The sequence below is a fragment of the Halichoerus grypus genome, chromosome 2 (assembly GCF_964656455.1).
Source record: "Halichoerus grypus chromosome 2, mHalGry1.hap1.1, whole genome shotgun sequence".
In the NCBI taxonomy this organism is placed as follows: Eukaryota; Metazoa; Chordata; class Mammalia; order Carnivora; family Phocidae; genus Halichoerus; species Halichoerus grypus.
The window spans coordinates 193,810,709-193,827,781 of record NC_135713.1 but is presented as its reverse complement, the minus strand read 5'-3'; the positions used below and the strand labels follow the sequence as shown (position 1 = coordinate 193,827,781).

The window sequence follows — 17,073 nt, the reverse complement described above, 5'->3', positions numbered from 1 at the left end:
GAGTACTTCCACATGTAGTGAATTCATTTTTTAAGGAAAACAGCAGGGGAAATAAATTCTCTCGGTCTCCTGTATCATACAGGCATCATCTGAAAGTTGGTATGTTCAGGAGCATGTTAAGGGTTTCTTATGAAGAGTGGTCAGGGATCATAATGAAGGAAATGCTTTTCTGAGTCATGCTTTAAGGAGACATGACCACTAGCTCAAAAAAACAAAATTACAAGAGATTGACTCCTAGTCTCACAGTACAAGGAGCTCTCTGGCCCCGCTCCTCAGTGAAATTGATGAAAATTATTTTAAAAAACAACCATTCAAAGCCTCTGAAAATGGTCCCTGAGGGGAAACAGTAAATGAAGAAAACAACTATTCAATAAAAATCTATGAAAATTCAGACTGAAAGGTCAAAGTCTATGGTATTTGAACCAAGACCACTCTCACTCCTCCCCTCTCCCATATCAGCAAGGTTCCAGTTCTTGCTGTGGCCAAGAACACATGGCTCCCTCTTCCCCCAACTCTCAGTCCAAGAGCTTTCTTCCTGCAAGGAGCAGGACTGTCCCCAGCCCCGTACTAAGTCCCAGGCAAGTACATCAAAAGCAGGGGCTCCCCCGTGTACAACCCCCACTTGTGGAACACAAGCTATACCTCAAGTGTGGCACACTGAGAACAGCGGGGCCCCAAACAGCTCTTCTGCCCAGCTTATGAGACGATGGTAGTTCCACACCAGAAGCAAGCTGCTGCATGCACCTCATTCCCACCCTACTCCCATCCCCCCACCCCCTCCAGCACTCAGCTCCCAGATCCAGAATGTCACTCAGAAAAGATTGCCATTGTCCCCATCCCCAGCTCCAGAACCCTGACTCATATTTTGCCTCAGGAAAAAGGCAAGAACACATGCTACCAAATCTCCTCCCAAAAGACTTGACTTCATATTCCCAAAAGAGCAGGGATAAGTTTAACTCTAAGGTATTCTCAAGAACAGTGGAAGTTGTGATAAAAGGCAATTAGAAGATTTGTGGAGGTAATGAACATACAGCTTATACTGCAAGCCAGCTAGTTTGCAGAAGAGAACCCAAGAGTAAGACATTTGGGAGAAGTCCTCCTGGGGTCAGAACAAAATAGCAAACACTGACCTCAGAAACTCTTCCTTCCAAGGAGCCCCAATTTGATCTGATTAGTTTGTGGAGGAATTTAAGCCTCAGGGTATTGTTGAAAACAATAGAGCAATCTGGGCAATTAGTGGAATTTAACAGCTGGGTTGGTCAGGGAAAGAAAGCCCTATTAGTACCAGCCATCCCAGGGTGACTACAGACTTAAAGCTGTGTCTCCCTTAAAGCCACCACCAGAGGCTTGATGCTGGAGGAATGGAAAGAAAGAACAGACTTCACTAAAATAATCCAGTCAGTCACTAAACAAATAAACAAGCAAACAGCAGTAACAAGTCCCAAGACTGTGATGAAAAATCAGTATCCAGAGTTGGTACAATATATGATCTAAAATGACCAGTTTCCAACAAAAAATCATGAGGCGTGCAAAGAAATAGAAATGTATGACCCACATACCAGGAAAAAGAAAAAAGCAGGCAAAAGAAACTGCCTGAGAGTGACCAGAGGTTGAATTTAACAGAAAAATATTTCAAAATAGCCATTATAAATATGTTCACAGAGCCAAAGGAAACCATAATTAAAGCAGTAAGAAAGGTGTGAATGACAATGTTGCATCAAATAGAGAATATCAATAGAAAGACAGAAATCATATATATTTTAAAAAAGGAATTCTGGAGTTGAAAACCACAATAACCGAAATAAAAAATGGGGCCGCCTGGGTGGTGCAGTCGGTTGGGCGTCTGCCTCTTTGTTTTGGCTCAAGTTGTGATCTGAGGAACCTGCGATCAAGCCCTGTATTGGGATCCTGGGATCGAGCCAGTTTACTTGGGAGTTTACTTGGGATTCTCTCTCCCTTTCCCTCTGCCCCTCCCGCTCATGGGCACATACGGGCATTCTCTCTCTCTCTCTCTCTCTCTATCTCAAATAAATAAATAAATAAATTTTTTAAAAAATGCACTAGAGAGGCTCAAGAGTAGAAGTGAAGTTGTCAGAAGAAATAATTAGCAAATCTGAAGACAAACCAACAGAATTTATGCAAGCTGAAAACCAGAGAGAAAATGGAAGAAAAAATAAACAGCTTCAGAGAAATGTGGGAAACTGTTAAGTACATCACCATGCACATAATTGGGGTACCAGAGAGAGAGGAGAGCAGGAAAGGAGCAGAAAAAAAAAATATTCAAAGAAATAATGGCTGAAAACTCCTCAAATTTATTCAAAGCAATAACTTACTCATCCAGGAAGCTTAATGAATTCCAAGCAGGATAAACACAAAGAGACCCACAAACAGACACATCACAGGAAAACTGCTCAAAGGCAAAAAGACAGGAGAAAATCTTGAAAGCAGAAATATAACGCATCACTTACAAGGGAATCCCAATAAGATTAACAGCTGACTTCTGAGCAAAAATAATTTAAAAATGGACAAAAGATCTGAACAGACATTTCTTCAAAGACTATATACACAAATGGTCAATAAGCACATGAAAAGAAGTTCAACATCATTAGCTAATGGGGAAATACAAATCAGAACCAAAATGAGACACCACTTCACACCTACTAGGATGGCTATATTAACAAAGACAGAAGAACGTGCTGGCAATGAGCACTGAGAAATTTCAGAATTGCTGAATCATTATATACCTGAAACCAATATAACACTGTGTTAATTATACCTGATTTTTTAAAAAAGTGATGGCAAGAAAGTGGAGAAATCAGAACCCTCATATACTGCTGGTGAGAACATAAAATGGTGCAGTTGCTTTCAAAAACAAGCAGTTCCTCAAACAATTACACACAATTAGTATATGACCCAGAACACTACTCCTTGGTATATAATGTAGAAAAATGAATATACACAAAAACTTGGACACAGTAATGTATAGCAGCATTATTCACAAAAGCCAAAAGGTAGAAACAACCCAAATATCCAAATGATAAATGGATAAACAAAATGTGGTATATCCATACAATGGAATATTACTTGGCCATAAAAAAGAATCAAGCATTGATACATGCTACAGTATAGATGAAGCTTGAAAACATTTGCTAAGTAAAAAAAGTCACAACAGAGCACATATCAAATGATTCCATTCATATGAAAATCTAGACTAGGGAAAGCTAAGACAAAGTAAATTAGTGGTTGCTTAGGGTTGGTTGGGGGGGAGAGGGGAATGGGGGTGACAGCTAAAGAATATCGGGGTTTTTTTGAGGTGATAAAAAATGTTCTACAACTGTGCTGATGGTTGTATGTATCCATGAATATACTAAAAAAAAAGCACAATGAACTGCACATTTTTAAAGGGGTAAATTGCACAGTAAACGAATTATATCTCAATAAAGCTGTTAAAAAAGTTACTAGGCTTAGTTCAGAAACAGTTTGCATTCCTACTAGTGTGTATTAAGTATTCCTTTCACCATATTCTTAAAGCGCTACTTTTAAAGTATAATTTACACACAGTAACAGAGAGCTTCATAGTGAGATACTTGTGAAGCTGCAAAGAATAATAAAGTGAGGGGCACCTGGGTGGCTCAGTTGGTTAAGCATCTGCCTTCGGCTCAGGTCATAATCTCAGGGTCCTGGGATTAAGCCCCGCATCTGGCTCCCTGCTTAGTGGGGAGCCTGCTTCTCCCTCTCCCTCTGCCACTTCCCCTGCTTGTGCTCTCTGCCAAATAAATAAAATCTTTTTAAAAAAAGAAAAAAGAAAATTAATAAAGTGAAACTAGGGAGAAGAAATCATGTGATTCCCAGTGATGACTCAACAAAAGTCTTAATCCTATAATGATACAGAGTTCCACGATGTTTTGAATGAGAAAAGTTTTATTTGCATAAGAATTCTACAATAATTTAAATTGAATATTCCTACGCCCAAATTTTAAAAATATTCTGTTCATGAATTACCTTTATTGTAACCATTATGAACCATTTTTCCCCTTGGATAGTAATAAAACCATATACTATATTTTAACTCCACAAACAAGACAGAACTGAAGAACCTAGTGTTTTACTCACAATTACTGATAATGAAAAACTATAAAGTGCCCATAACAGCGATGGACACGGTATTATCTGAAATGTCACACAAGAGGCCCAAGGATCCTTATGGTTCCTTGGGTATGTCTGTCTAACCGAAAGAAAAAAGGATTAAGGGGCGCCTGGGTGGCTCAGTTGGTTAAGCGACTGCCTTCAGCTCAGGTTATGATCCTGGAGTCCCGGGATCAAGTCCCATATCGGGCTCCCTGCTATGGGGGGGGGGGGGTCTGCTTCTCCCTCTGACTCTCTTCCCTCTCGTGCTCTCTGTCTCTCATTCTCTCTCTCAAATAAATAAATAAAATCTTTAAAAAAAAAAAAGAAAAAAGGATTAAGAATTACTGAGTCCTCCCTTTTACTGTCCTTTTCTGAAGCACAGCATCCCAAATTATCATAAAATCTTTAGATTAAATTTAATTAGCAGGGATAAATGACAAATATTCCCTGTTCTAAAACAGCTTACTGTCTAGTAAGAGAGCTAACCAAAAGGTTTTAGGCAAACTGAATGTTATCTTTCAAAAATGTCACTCTCACTAAAAAACAAACAAAAATGGCAGGGGAAACTCAACTAAGTTAAAACAGGATAAAGGTATGTCTAAATTAAAATGAATGACCTTTGATTTGACCCTGAATATCAAAACAAGGCAAAACCAAACAGCTATAAAGGACATTACTGGGACAAAGGCAGAAACTGAATATGGACTATATATTAATCAAATGCTTTTACAAACTGGTCTATTAGTATCAGTTCCTCAACTGTTAATTTTCCCATTTGATGCATCTTTGTAATAAGGTGCTTTGTAAGTTTTGTATGAGTTCATGCTCAGCTTTGGGAGAGTCTTCCACATTTCAGGGGTTAAGGAGCAGTCCCAAAAGCAGTTTAATGTCTGCCTCTGCCAGTGGCCTATAACATTCATTAGTTCCCAAAACATTTATACATTAGTTGCCTTACCCAAGATTTCCACACAAGGTTGAAGTTTTCCATTTCTTGCAGGTGGCTTTTAAATTTTTTCTCTTTCTTTTTTTTATTTTTTTTTTTAAGATTTTATTTATTTATTTGACAGAGAGAGAGAGTGAGCGAGAACAGGAACACAAGCAGGGGGAATGGGAGAGGGAGAAGCAGGCCTCCCACCGAGCAGGGAGCCTGATGCAGGGCTCGATCCCAGGACCCTGGGACCATGACCCGAGTCAAATTCAGACGCTCAACGACTGAGCCACCCAGGCGCCCCTTCTCTTTCTTTTTAAAGTATTCTCTACACCCAATATGGGACTCGAACTCATGACCCTGAGATCAAGAGTCACATGTTCTACCAAGTGAGCCAGTCAAGCACCCCATTTCCTGCAGGTGGCTTTAACAACAATCCAAATATAAGTGGCTCACTTCTGTCCTACATCCTGGGCCAGTGGGCAGTTTTACCAGTCCTAGTTCATAGGCAAAGCTTACCCCTTCCCAATTCCCAGCTTTTACACAGATCCAGTTCAGGCCTTTGGCCTCAATTACCATCCCCAGGGGTAAATTAAACCCCAAGGCATAAAAGCTTACGTACCATCAAGTTTAACTCCCATTCCACCACTGTAACATCGTCATATATATGAAGCTATAATAACTGGGACTCAATTTTTCTGATTTTTCTTATACTGCTGACATTCAGGAATTATATAATTTTCACGTATTTCATTCAATCAGTCACTTCACTGAATTATTATTCTTTCTAATCATCCGTTAAGTTTGTTCCTTTTGATTTAGTTGTCTAGATATAAAATCACAGCATTTAAAAATAGTAAGTTTGTATCTTCCTTTCCACAATTTATATATCTTGTTTCACATTTTACTGAACCGAATAAAACAACAGAAATAATAAGCATAAAGAATATTGTTTTGTTCTTTTTCAACGTAACTCCGCTAGTGCTTTACACCATTAAAAGCTGTATTAAGACCTCTCTGATAGCCAAAATAATCCTGTAAAAGAACAAAGGTAGAGGTCTCCCACTTTCTGATTTCAAAACTTACTATAAAACTGTAATAATCAAAACAAGATGGCACTGGCATAAAGACAGACATACAGGGGCGCCTGGGTGGCTCAGTCATTAAGCATCTGCCTTCGGCTCAGGTCATGATCCCAGGGTCCTGGGATCGAGCCCCACATCAGGCTCCCTGCTTGGCAGGAAGCCTGCTTCTCCCTCTCCCACTCCCTCCGCTTGTGTTCCCTCTCTCGCTGTGTCTCTCTCTGTCAAATAAATAAATAAAATCTTAAAAAAAAAAAAAAAAAAAGACAGACAGACAAATGGAATAAAACTGAAAGCCCCGAAACAAACCCTTGCATATATGGTCAAATGGTTCCCCCTCGCCCAATTTTTTCTTTGCGGATTTTTTTTTCACTTTTACTGAGATATAATTGATACACAGCTATGTGTAAATTTAAGGTGTAATGCATAATGACTTGATATAAGATGATTTTCAACAAGGGTGCCAAGACCATTCAACGGTGAAAGGACAATCTTCTCAACAAATGGTGTTAGGAAAACTGGATATCCACATGCAAAAGAATGAAGCTGGACCCTTACCTTATACCACATACAGAAATTAACTCAAAATTGAGGACCCCAAAAGCACAGGCAACACCACCAAAAAACAGACAAATTGGACTATACCAAAATTAAAAACCTCTGTGCATCAAAGAACATGATCAACAGAGTAAAGAGGTAACCCACAGAATGGGAGAAAATATTTGCAAATCATATAGCCTATGATAAGGGGTTAATACCCAGAACAGACAAAGAATTCCTACCAATCAATAAGAACACAACAATGTGATTAAAAACTGGGCAGGGGCACCTGCTGGCTCAGTTGGTAGAGCTTGCTACTCTTGATCTTAGGGTCGTGAGTTCTAGCCCCATGTTGGGGATAGAATTTACTTAAAAAATAAAGAAAAGGACAAAGGACTTGAATAGACATTTCTCCAAAGATACACAAAAGGGCCAACAAGCACATGAAGAGATGCCACTAATCATTAGGGAAATGCAAATCAAAATTACAACGAAATACCATACCACCATGCACCCATTAGGATGGCTACTATCCAAAAAAAAGGAAAGTAATGAGTGCTAGCAAGGATGTGGATAAATTGGAACCTTTGTGCACTCTTAGTTAGAATGTAAAATGGTAAATTTTAGATGTATTTTACCACAATTAAAACTGTTTTAAAACACTGCATTAGGACGCCTGGGTGGCTCAGCTGGTTAAGTGTCTGATTCTTGGTTTCAGCCCAGCTCATGATCTCAGGGTCGTGGGATCGAGCACAGAGCCTGCACGAGATTCTCTCTCCCTCTGCCCCTACCCCAGCTCATGTGCATGTGGACTCACGTTCTCTCTCTAATAAATAAATAAATCTTTTTAAAAAACCGTATTGTTTTTTAAATTAGAAAGTTGGGATGGTTACTGAGTTTATCCAAATGCTTTTTTAAGAGTTATTACTTATTTGTCATTGTAAGAATAGTAATAGCCAACACTTACACAGCACTTGTAGGGGCTGGGCATTCTATATTAGCACATTTAATTCTCATGACTGATAAAAACAGACCCACACAAATATGCCCAACAAATTTTTGACAAAAGCACATAAACAGTTTGATAGACTTTTCAACAAACTGGTGCTGGAGCAATCAGCCATACACAGACAAAAATATGAACCTCAACTTAAACCTCATAACTTATTGAAAAAATTAACTCAAACGGGATCAAGAACTTAAATGTAGGGCCATGTGGGTGGCTCAGTCAGTTAAGCATCTGCCTTTGGCTCAGGTCATGATCCCAGGGCCCTGGGATCGAGTCCCGCATCAGGCTCCCTGCTCAGCAGGGAGCCTGCTTCTCCCTCTCCCGCTCCCTCTGCTTGTGTTCCCTCTCTCACTGTGTCTCTCTCTGTCAAGTAAATAAATAAAATCTTAAAAACAAATAAAAATAAATAAAACTTTAAAAAAAGAACTTATATGTAAAACAAAATCATAAAATGTTTAGGGGAAAAAATGGGAGAAAACCTTCACAACACAGGACTAGGTGAAAAGGTCTTAGATTTGACACCAAAATCTCGATCTATAAAAGGAAAAGTTAATATATGGAGCCTCCTCAAAATGAAAAACTTTTACGCAGCAAAAGACCTTGTAGGACAAAGAGAAAAATCATAGACTAAAAGAAAGTATTTCCTGACCACATATCAGGCAAAGGGCTTAAAATTAGACTATATAAAAAACTCAAAACTCAATAAATTTTTAATCCAATTAGAAAACGGGCAAAAGACATGAACAGCCATTTCACTAACAAACATATAAAGGTGGGCTAATAAGCATGAGAAAGATGTTCAACATCATTAGCCACTAGGGATATACAAATTCAAACCACAATTAAATTTTTTATACACCTATCAGAATACTAAAATAAAATATAGTGACAAGACTAAATGCTGGCAAGTACACAGAAAAACTGAATCACTCATACACTGCTGGTGAAAATGTAAAAAGGTACAGTCAATTGGAAAATTATTTGCTAGTTTCTTTTAAAACAAAAAAGGTACTAAAACATAAAATGTACATATCATATCCCAGGAACTGCATACTACTGGACATTTGTTCCAGAGAAATAATGTTGATGTAAAAGCCTGTACACAAATGTTCATAATGATTTTATTCTTAATAGCTAAAACCTCAAAATCTATAAAGAACTCATCAAACTCAACACCCAAAAACCAAATAATCAGTTAAGAAATGGGCAGGAGGAGAGAAGATATTTGCAAATGACATATTAGATAAAGGGTTAGTAACCAAATCTACAAAGAACTTATAAAACCAACACCCGTAATAACCAAAACCTGGAAAGAAACCAAATGCCCTTCAATGGGTAAATGGTTAAACAATTGTGGTATGTCCACACCATGGAATACTACTCAGCAATAAAAAGGAATGAACTATTTGTACACGCAACAACTTAGATGGACTTCAAGGAAATTATGCCAAGTAAAAAAAAGCCAATCCCTCTGGGGCACCTGGGTGGCTCAGTTGGTTAAGCGTCTGCCTTTGGCTAAGGTCACGGTCCCAGGGTCCTGGCATTGAGCCCCATGTTGGGCTCCCTGCTCAGTAGAGGAGTCTGCTTCTCCCTCTCCCTCCCCCACTCATGTTCTCTCTTGCTCGCTCTCTCAAATAAATAAAATCTTAAAAAAAAAAACGATCTCCAAAGAATATATACTTTATGATTCCATTTTTATATTTTATATTATACATATACATATATGTACTTCCTGAAATAATGAATTTATAGGGATGGAAACAGATTAGTGGTTGTCAGGAGTTAGGATTTCAAGGAAGAGTAGGTGGGGGTGAATACAAAGGAGTAGCAAGAGAGCCTTGTGATGGAACAGTTCTGCACCTTGATTGTGGTTACAAGAAGCTACACAAATGATAAAAGTACATAGATGTGCACATTCACATACACAAATGGTGGGTGTATAATGTGAAATCTGAATGAGTTGTGTGGATTTTACCAATGTCAATTTCCTGGTTTTGGTACCGTACCATAATTATGCAAGATGGTTACACTGGCGGAAGAAGAATACATGAAACCTCCCTGTACAATTTTTGCAATTCCCTTTGTATCTGTAATTATTTTGAAATAAAAAGTTTTTATGAGTTTTTATTTTTTATGTATTATTTACTTGCTATAGTTAAGTAATAATGATAAACGATACTTAGCTAACAATTGCTACATAGGCAAAGCATTCTGTAGCACATTTAATCCTGGTAACAACCTGTTATGGGCTCAACTGTGTCCACCTCAAATTTCTGTTGAAGCCCTAACCCCCAGTACATCAGAATGTATTTGGAGAATAGGGCCTTTAAAGAAGTAATTAGGTTAAAATAGGATTGTTAGGGGGGGCCCTAATCCAATATAACTGATAGGACACACAGACACCAGACATGCAAACACATCGAGGAAAGCTCATATTGAGGACACAGTGAAAAGGTGGCCATCTGTAAGCCAAGGAGGGAAAGTCTCAAAAAAACAAAACAAAACAAAACAAAAAAACAACCCAGCCCAGCTAAAACCTTGATCTTGGACTTCTAGCCTCCAGAATAGTGAAAAATAATTTTCTGTTTTTTAAACCACCCAGTCCATTAGGGCAGTCCTAGCAAACTAATGCACAACCTTGTAAGATAGCTGCTATAATTACTCTTATTTATAGATGAAAAAACTGTAAGAAAACTTAGTGAATTCCCCAATATCACACAGCTGGTAAGAAGCAGAGACAGGAGGGGCGCCTGGGTGGCTCAGTCGGTTAAGCATCTGACTTCGGCTCAGGTCATGATCCCAGGGTCCTGGGATAGAGCCCCATGTCGGACTCCGTGCTCAGGGGGAATCTGCGTCTCCCTCTTCCCCTCCCCTTACTCATGCTCTCTCTCTTTCTCAATCAAGTAAATAAAATCTTTAAAAAATAAAATAAAAAAAGCAGAGCCAGGATCTAGACCTAAGCAATGTGGCTTCAAAATATGTACTACCAGTCTTTGAGCTATATTAACTCTAGCATATTAATCAATTTTTAAAATAACGAACCTGTCCGGCATTTTTAGGATAAACTACCTGAAACATAAAAAAAAGGAATTATCTCCTAGCCATGTGCTAGTAGTTTTTTTGTTTGTTTGTTTTTGTTTTTTTAAGATTTTATTTATTTATTTGAGAGAGAGAATGAGAGAGAGAGAGCACATGAGAGGGGGGAGGGTCAGAGGGAGAAACAGACTCCCTGCTGAGCAGGGAGCCCGATGCGGGACTCGATCCTGGATCTCCAGGATCATGACCTGAGCCGAAGGCAGTCGCTTAACCAACTGAGCCACCCAGGCGCCCCAAGTTTTATTTGAATTTAAACATCTATATATTCATAAATGAGATTAGGCTATACTTTTAATTCCTCATATTTGTCAGATTTTGCTACTGGAGTTTATTACTTCTATGTTATTATTTAACATGAAAACTATCTAGGCTAGGATAGGATAGAATAGGATAGACCACCAATAACTAGGTAGTGGATTTTTGCCCTACTTCAAAGAATAGGACAGGGAGGAAAAAATCATTTTATAATCTTGATTTTTCCTTGGTTATAGGAATCTATCCTCATTTTTTTTTTAAAGATTTTATTTATTTATTTGACAGAGAGAGAGACAGAGAGCACAAGTAGGCAGAGAGGCAGGCAGAGGGAGCGGGAGGAGCAGGCTCTCTGCTGAGCAGGGAACCCAATGTGGAGCTCGATCCCAGGACCCCAGGATCATGACCTGAGCCGAAGGCAGCCACTTAACCAACCGAGCCACCCAGGCGCCCGGAATCTATCCTGATTTTTACATCTTATTTTGTCAACATGAATTCCTACTCTGAATGAAATTATTTACTCTGCTGAGACTTTCATATTAATAGGATATAACGTATCCATATCCAGTTTTTTCACTTTGTAGGTCCTCACTTAGTAGGTATCTTTTGTTATACCCAATTTTACCCTCAATTTTTCCGGCTGTTCCCCAATTTTCCAACTCTGGATTAATTCCTAGTCTTCTGTTTTGGAATATATTTATTTCTTCTTGTATTTTTATTATTTTGTTCTCTGTTTCTTTTTTAAAATTTTTCTGAAACGTTAAATTCTAAAGGTAAACTCATACTCTTGTATGTTAAGTATGTTTTCATCCACATTAGGTAAGTTTAATAACTACATCATATTTTTCACTTATTTTCTAAGTAAAACAGTCTGTCACTTGATATTTGATATACAATAGCTGAGAAGAACACTTACTAACATCCAAGTCACTGGGGAGGGAAAACTGTCCAAAGAGTCATCTCAGGCTCAAAGAGAAGCTAGAAATAATTTTTTTTTTTAATTTATTTATTTGACACAGAGAGACACAGCGAGAGAGGGAACACAAGCAGGGGGAGTGGGAAAGGGAGAAGCAGGCTCTCCACTGAGCAGGGAGCCCGATGCGGGGCTCGATCCCAGGACCCTGGGATCATGACCTGAGCCGAAGGCAGACGCTTAACAACTGAGCCACCCAGGCGCCCCTAGAAATAATTTTTTTTAATAATGTATGATAATAAGACTCCTTAGCAAAAGCCCCATTTTCTATGCCAACATTTAAACTATTTACCCCTGTGCCCTGCTACTAATCCTTTTTTCAAAGTAAAAAACCAAATGGAAGTTTTAAAAAATAGACAATTTTCTTGTTTTAAAAAAAGTATGGTTTCCAAAAACAAAATAAAACTCATTTCTAACATACTTAAAATGTACTTTTGGGGGGCTTAAAAAATACTTTAGTTACGGGGCACCTGGGTGGCTCAGTCGTTAAGCATCTGCCTTCGGCTCGGGTCATGATCCCAGGGTGCTGGGATCGAGCCCCGCATCGGGCTCCCTGCTCGGCGGGAAGCCTGCTTCTCCCTCTCCCACTTCCCCTGCCTGTGTTCCCTCTCTCGGTGTGTGTGTCTCTCTGTCAAATAAATAAATAAAATCTTTAAAAAAAAAAAAAAAATACTTTAGTTACAAACCTAAAAAAAAATTTGTTTTTAAATTATAAAACCATGAAAATTGAGATTAAGATACAAATATTGACAATCAGCTTTTAGCACATGAATAAAGCCCATGTAAACTAAGAAAAACTTGTAGAAGTAGGGACCAAAGGTTAATCTTTTCACTCCAGTAAAAATTTAAAATGTCAACATTTGTTGAGTTTCTAAAGTTCTCATTTCCTCCTTGGACTAAACTGGCATGTTAAAAGGAATTAGGAATTGAGAACAGCAGACAAAAGTTAAACTTGATTAAGTATAGAGGAACACAGCTGACGAAAGGGTCAAACTACCTGAGGTAGTAAAGATAATCCATTAAAGACTATACCTAATGGAAATTAAAACTAAGGGTCTCCAAAGGGGAACCCTCTTGCACGGTTGGTGGGAATGCAAACTGGTGAGCCACTCTGGAAATTCCTCAAAAAGTCAGAAATGGAACTACCCTACCACGTGGCAGTTGCACTACTAGGTATTTACCCAAAGGATACAAAAATACAGATTTGAAGGGGTACATGCACCCCAATGTTTTTAGTAGCATTATCAACAATAGCCAAACTATGTAAAGAACCCAAGTGTCCATCAACTGATGAATGGATAAAGAAGATGTGTGTGTGTACACACACACACACACACACACACACACACAAATACTACTCAGCCATCAAAAAGAATGAAATCTTGCCATTTGCAACTATGTGGATGGAACTAGAGTGTATTATGTATTATGCTAAGTGAAATAAGTCAGAGAAAGACAAATACCATATGATTTCACTCATGTGGAATTTAAGAAACAAAACAGATGAACACAGGGGAAGGGAAAGAAAAATAAAATTAACAGAGAGGGAGGCAAACCATAAGAGACTTTTTAAAAAAAGATTTTATTTATTTATTTGACAGAGAGAGCACAAGCAGGGAGAGTAGGAGGGAGTTGGAGAAGCAGGTTCCCCACTGAGCAGGGAGCCAGACATAGGGCTTGATCCCAGGACCCCAGGATCATGACCCGAGCTGAAGTCAGACACTTAACCGACTAAGCCACCCAGGGGCCCCATAAGAGACTCTCACCCACAGGGAACAAGCTGAGGGTTATTGGAAGATGGTGGGGGCGGGGGAAGGGGGATGGGCTAAATGGGTGATGGGCATTAAGGAGTACACTTGTTGCAATGAGCACTGGGTGTTATATGTAAGTGCCAAATCGCTAAATTCTACTCCTGCAACCAATACTACACTATATATTAACTAATCTGAATTTAAATAAAAACTTGGAAGGAAAAAATAAAAACTAAGGGTCTCCATACTTTTTTTAGTCATTAGTAGCACCACCTTTTCATACCATAGCAGAGTCAAGGCAGCAATCTGAACAGTCAGACTCCCAGAGACCTCGGGCACTGACTAGTTGATCAGTGTTCCTAGCAGTTAAATAGATGGGAAGTCTGCTAAATTCTTACCTGATCGGTGTAAGCAGGAGAGTCTAAGTCAAGTGAACAAAAGCATAACTTCAATCCATTAAAAACACAGAGCCAGGGCCCCTAAATCAATCCCAATATTTGAGTCACTTTATAGACCCAGAACCAGTGAATGAAGGGGTCTCCTTGAGGAAGGATCCCACTATACCACCACAATTTTACACCTTAATCTTTCTCCCTGAAAGCTTTCCCCAAAAGGACTACCACTGCCATTTACCAAGGTGATTCTGCATGGGGGAAAATGAAATAATCGAAAGACTCTTTGAGCATTACGAGACACTGGCTCTGGCTCTGAACAGACACTAATTCCAGAAGACCCAAAACATCACTGTGGTCCACCAGTCAGAAGAGGGGCTTATAGATGTCAGCTGATAAGTGGAATCTTAGTTCAGGTCCACCTAACAGTGGGTCATGAACACTGATATGGTTATTTCCCCAGGTTGAGAATGCATAATTAGAATAAACATACTCAGCAACTGGCAGAATCCCATTACTTCCAGAATGTTCCCAATTTAGCAGGGAGCACTGTACCGTTTTAACTTATTATCTTCAGCAACACTCTCAAGAAAAATTTTTTAAAGAACAAAATCAATTTTATGTATTTAAAAACTGGCGGCACCATTTCAATCTATTCCAATATAACTTTTATAACTATAAGCCGAGGAAACTGAGGTAGCTCCTTTACTATAATAATCAATCTCAATTCCAAGTGAAGCTATCTAATCTAGAAAACCAGAAAAAAATGTTCAAGTGAATCAACTGGCTTAACTCTAATAATAACTGTAGCAAACATACTTGGGTAGCATAAGTACAATGACGTTCATTTTTTACTTCCATTTAATTATGACCAAAGTGGGGTGATTTTATTGTATAGCCGAAACTAATATAATGTTGTATGTCAATTACAACTCATTAAAAAAAGCCTTCATTAAGCGTACACTTATGATGAACACTGAGTAATATACAGAACTGTTGAATCACTAATTGTACACCTGAAATTAATATAACACTATGTTAACTATATTGTGGAATTAAAAACTTAATAAAAAAAAAACCAACCTCCTCCCAAATGAACAAAAAATCAGATTAACTGAAATTTATAGTGAATATACCAGGTCAAAACAACAAAGGGAGCCTTTAACCCCCCCCAAAAAAGTTATTTTAAATAATAATTATGTTTTAGTAAGGAAACAAAAATATTACAATACACTGTCAAGAAAATCCTTAATTAATATTAATGATTTTTAGTAATATTTAGTCATGCCAAATCCTTATCATGTAATTTAATAATATCCATTTCCAGACAACAAGCAAGCTCAACAGTAAGAAGAAAAACAAAAAATCCTTTAACAGTCTTCTCTCCTGGAAACCTCCTTATAAAAGTCTGCACAATTCACTCCAGATCTGATGCATATAACAAAAAGAAAAAAAAAACAGATAATAACGTGTCAGCAAGGATCTCTCTCATGCACTGCTGGTGGGGATATAAAATGGTGCAGCCACAATGGAAAAGTCTGGCAGCTCTTAAATTGGTTAAATTAATAACTGAAAAAAAAGATCCTTAAAGTTTTACATTAGCTCCAGCCTTTAACAGAGTATCTCTTAACCATAAGATCCTGCAATTCCACCCCTAGGAATACAGCCAAGAGAAATGAAAACATATGTGCACCCAGAAATACATACATGAATATTCACAGCATCATTATTCATAATAGCCAAAAAATGGGAAAAAACCCAAATGTCCATCAAACTGAAGAATGGGTAAAAAAAAAAAATACATGGCATATCCATACAGTGAAGTATTATTTGGCAATAAAAAGACAAATTACTGATACATGCTATAACATGAATGAACCTTGGAAACGGAAAATGATGCTAAATGAAAGAAGCCACTCACAAAGGGCCACATACTGTATGATTCCATTTACGTGAAATGCTCAGAATATGCAAATAGAGACAAAAAATGGACTGGTGGTTGACTAGAGTTGAGAGGGATGGGGGTTTTGAGGGTGACATCTAAGGCATAAAGGTTTCTCTTCGAGGTGATAAAATGTTTTAAAACTGATTGTGGTAATGGTTGCACAATTTTGTAAATATACTGACCCACTGAATTGTACGCTTTATTTTTATTTTTTATTTTTTTAATATTTTATTTATTTATTTGAGAGAGAGAGAAAGAGAGCACATGAGCAGAGGGAGAAGCAGGCTCCCCGCTGAGCAGGGAGCCCGATTCGGGAGGACTTGATCCCAGGATCCTGAGATCACAACCTGAGCCGAAGGCAGACGTTTACCGACTGAGCCACCCAGGCGCCCTGAATTGTACACTTTAACTGATGAAGTGTATGTTGTGTGAATCGTATCTCTATAAGGATGTTAAAAAAAAAAAAAAAAAGATCCAGTGCAATTCTGCTAGATATAGGAAGTACTTACAACCATGGGAGGTACCGCGACTATGGTGGACAGAGAAGAGCATCAAACATAATCCTGCCCTCCAGAGCTTCCTGATCATCTATGGAAAGGATTAGGTTTTCTCCCTCTAATTTTCAAATCCTTTATCTCATTTCATATATTTTTAAATTTTTTAAAAAGATTTATTTATTTATTCCAGAGAGAGAGGGTACGGGCAAGCAGGGGCAGGGGCAGAGGGAGAGAGACTCTTTGCAAGCAGACTCCCCACTCAATCTAATGACTGTGAGATCATGACCTGACCTGAGCAGAAACCAAGAGTCAGACACCGAACCCACTGAGCCACCCAGGTGCCCCTATTTTTTTTTTTTTTTTGTAGGCTCCATGCCCAGTGTGGGGCTTGAACTCATGACCCTGAGATCAAGAGTCCCATGCTCCACTGGCTGAATCAGCCAGACGCCCCCTCATATTTCTTTAAATAAGGGACAAAGC

The 17,073-nt window shown here is 38.5% G+C and overlaps 1 protein-coding gene across 8 annotated transcripts in view; it reads right to left on the bottom strand.

Annotated features, from left to right (window-relative positions):
• TLK2 (tousled like kinase 2) overlaps nt 1-17,073 on the bottom strand; it is a 117,520-nt gene that overhangs the window by 68,800 nt on the left and 31,647 nt on the right. The gene's annotated exons all lie outside the window — the stretch shown is intronic.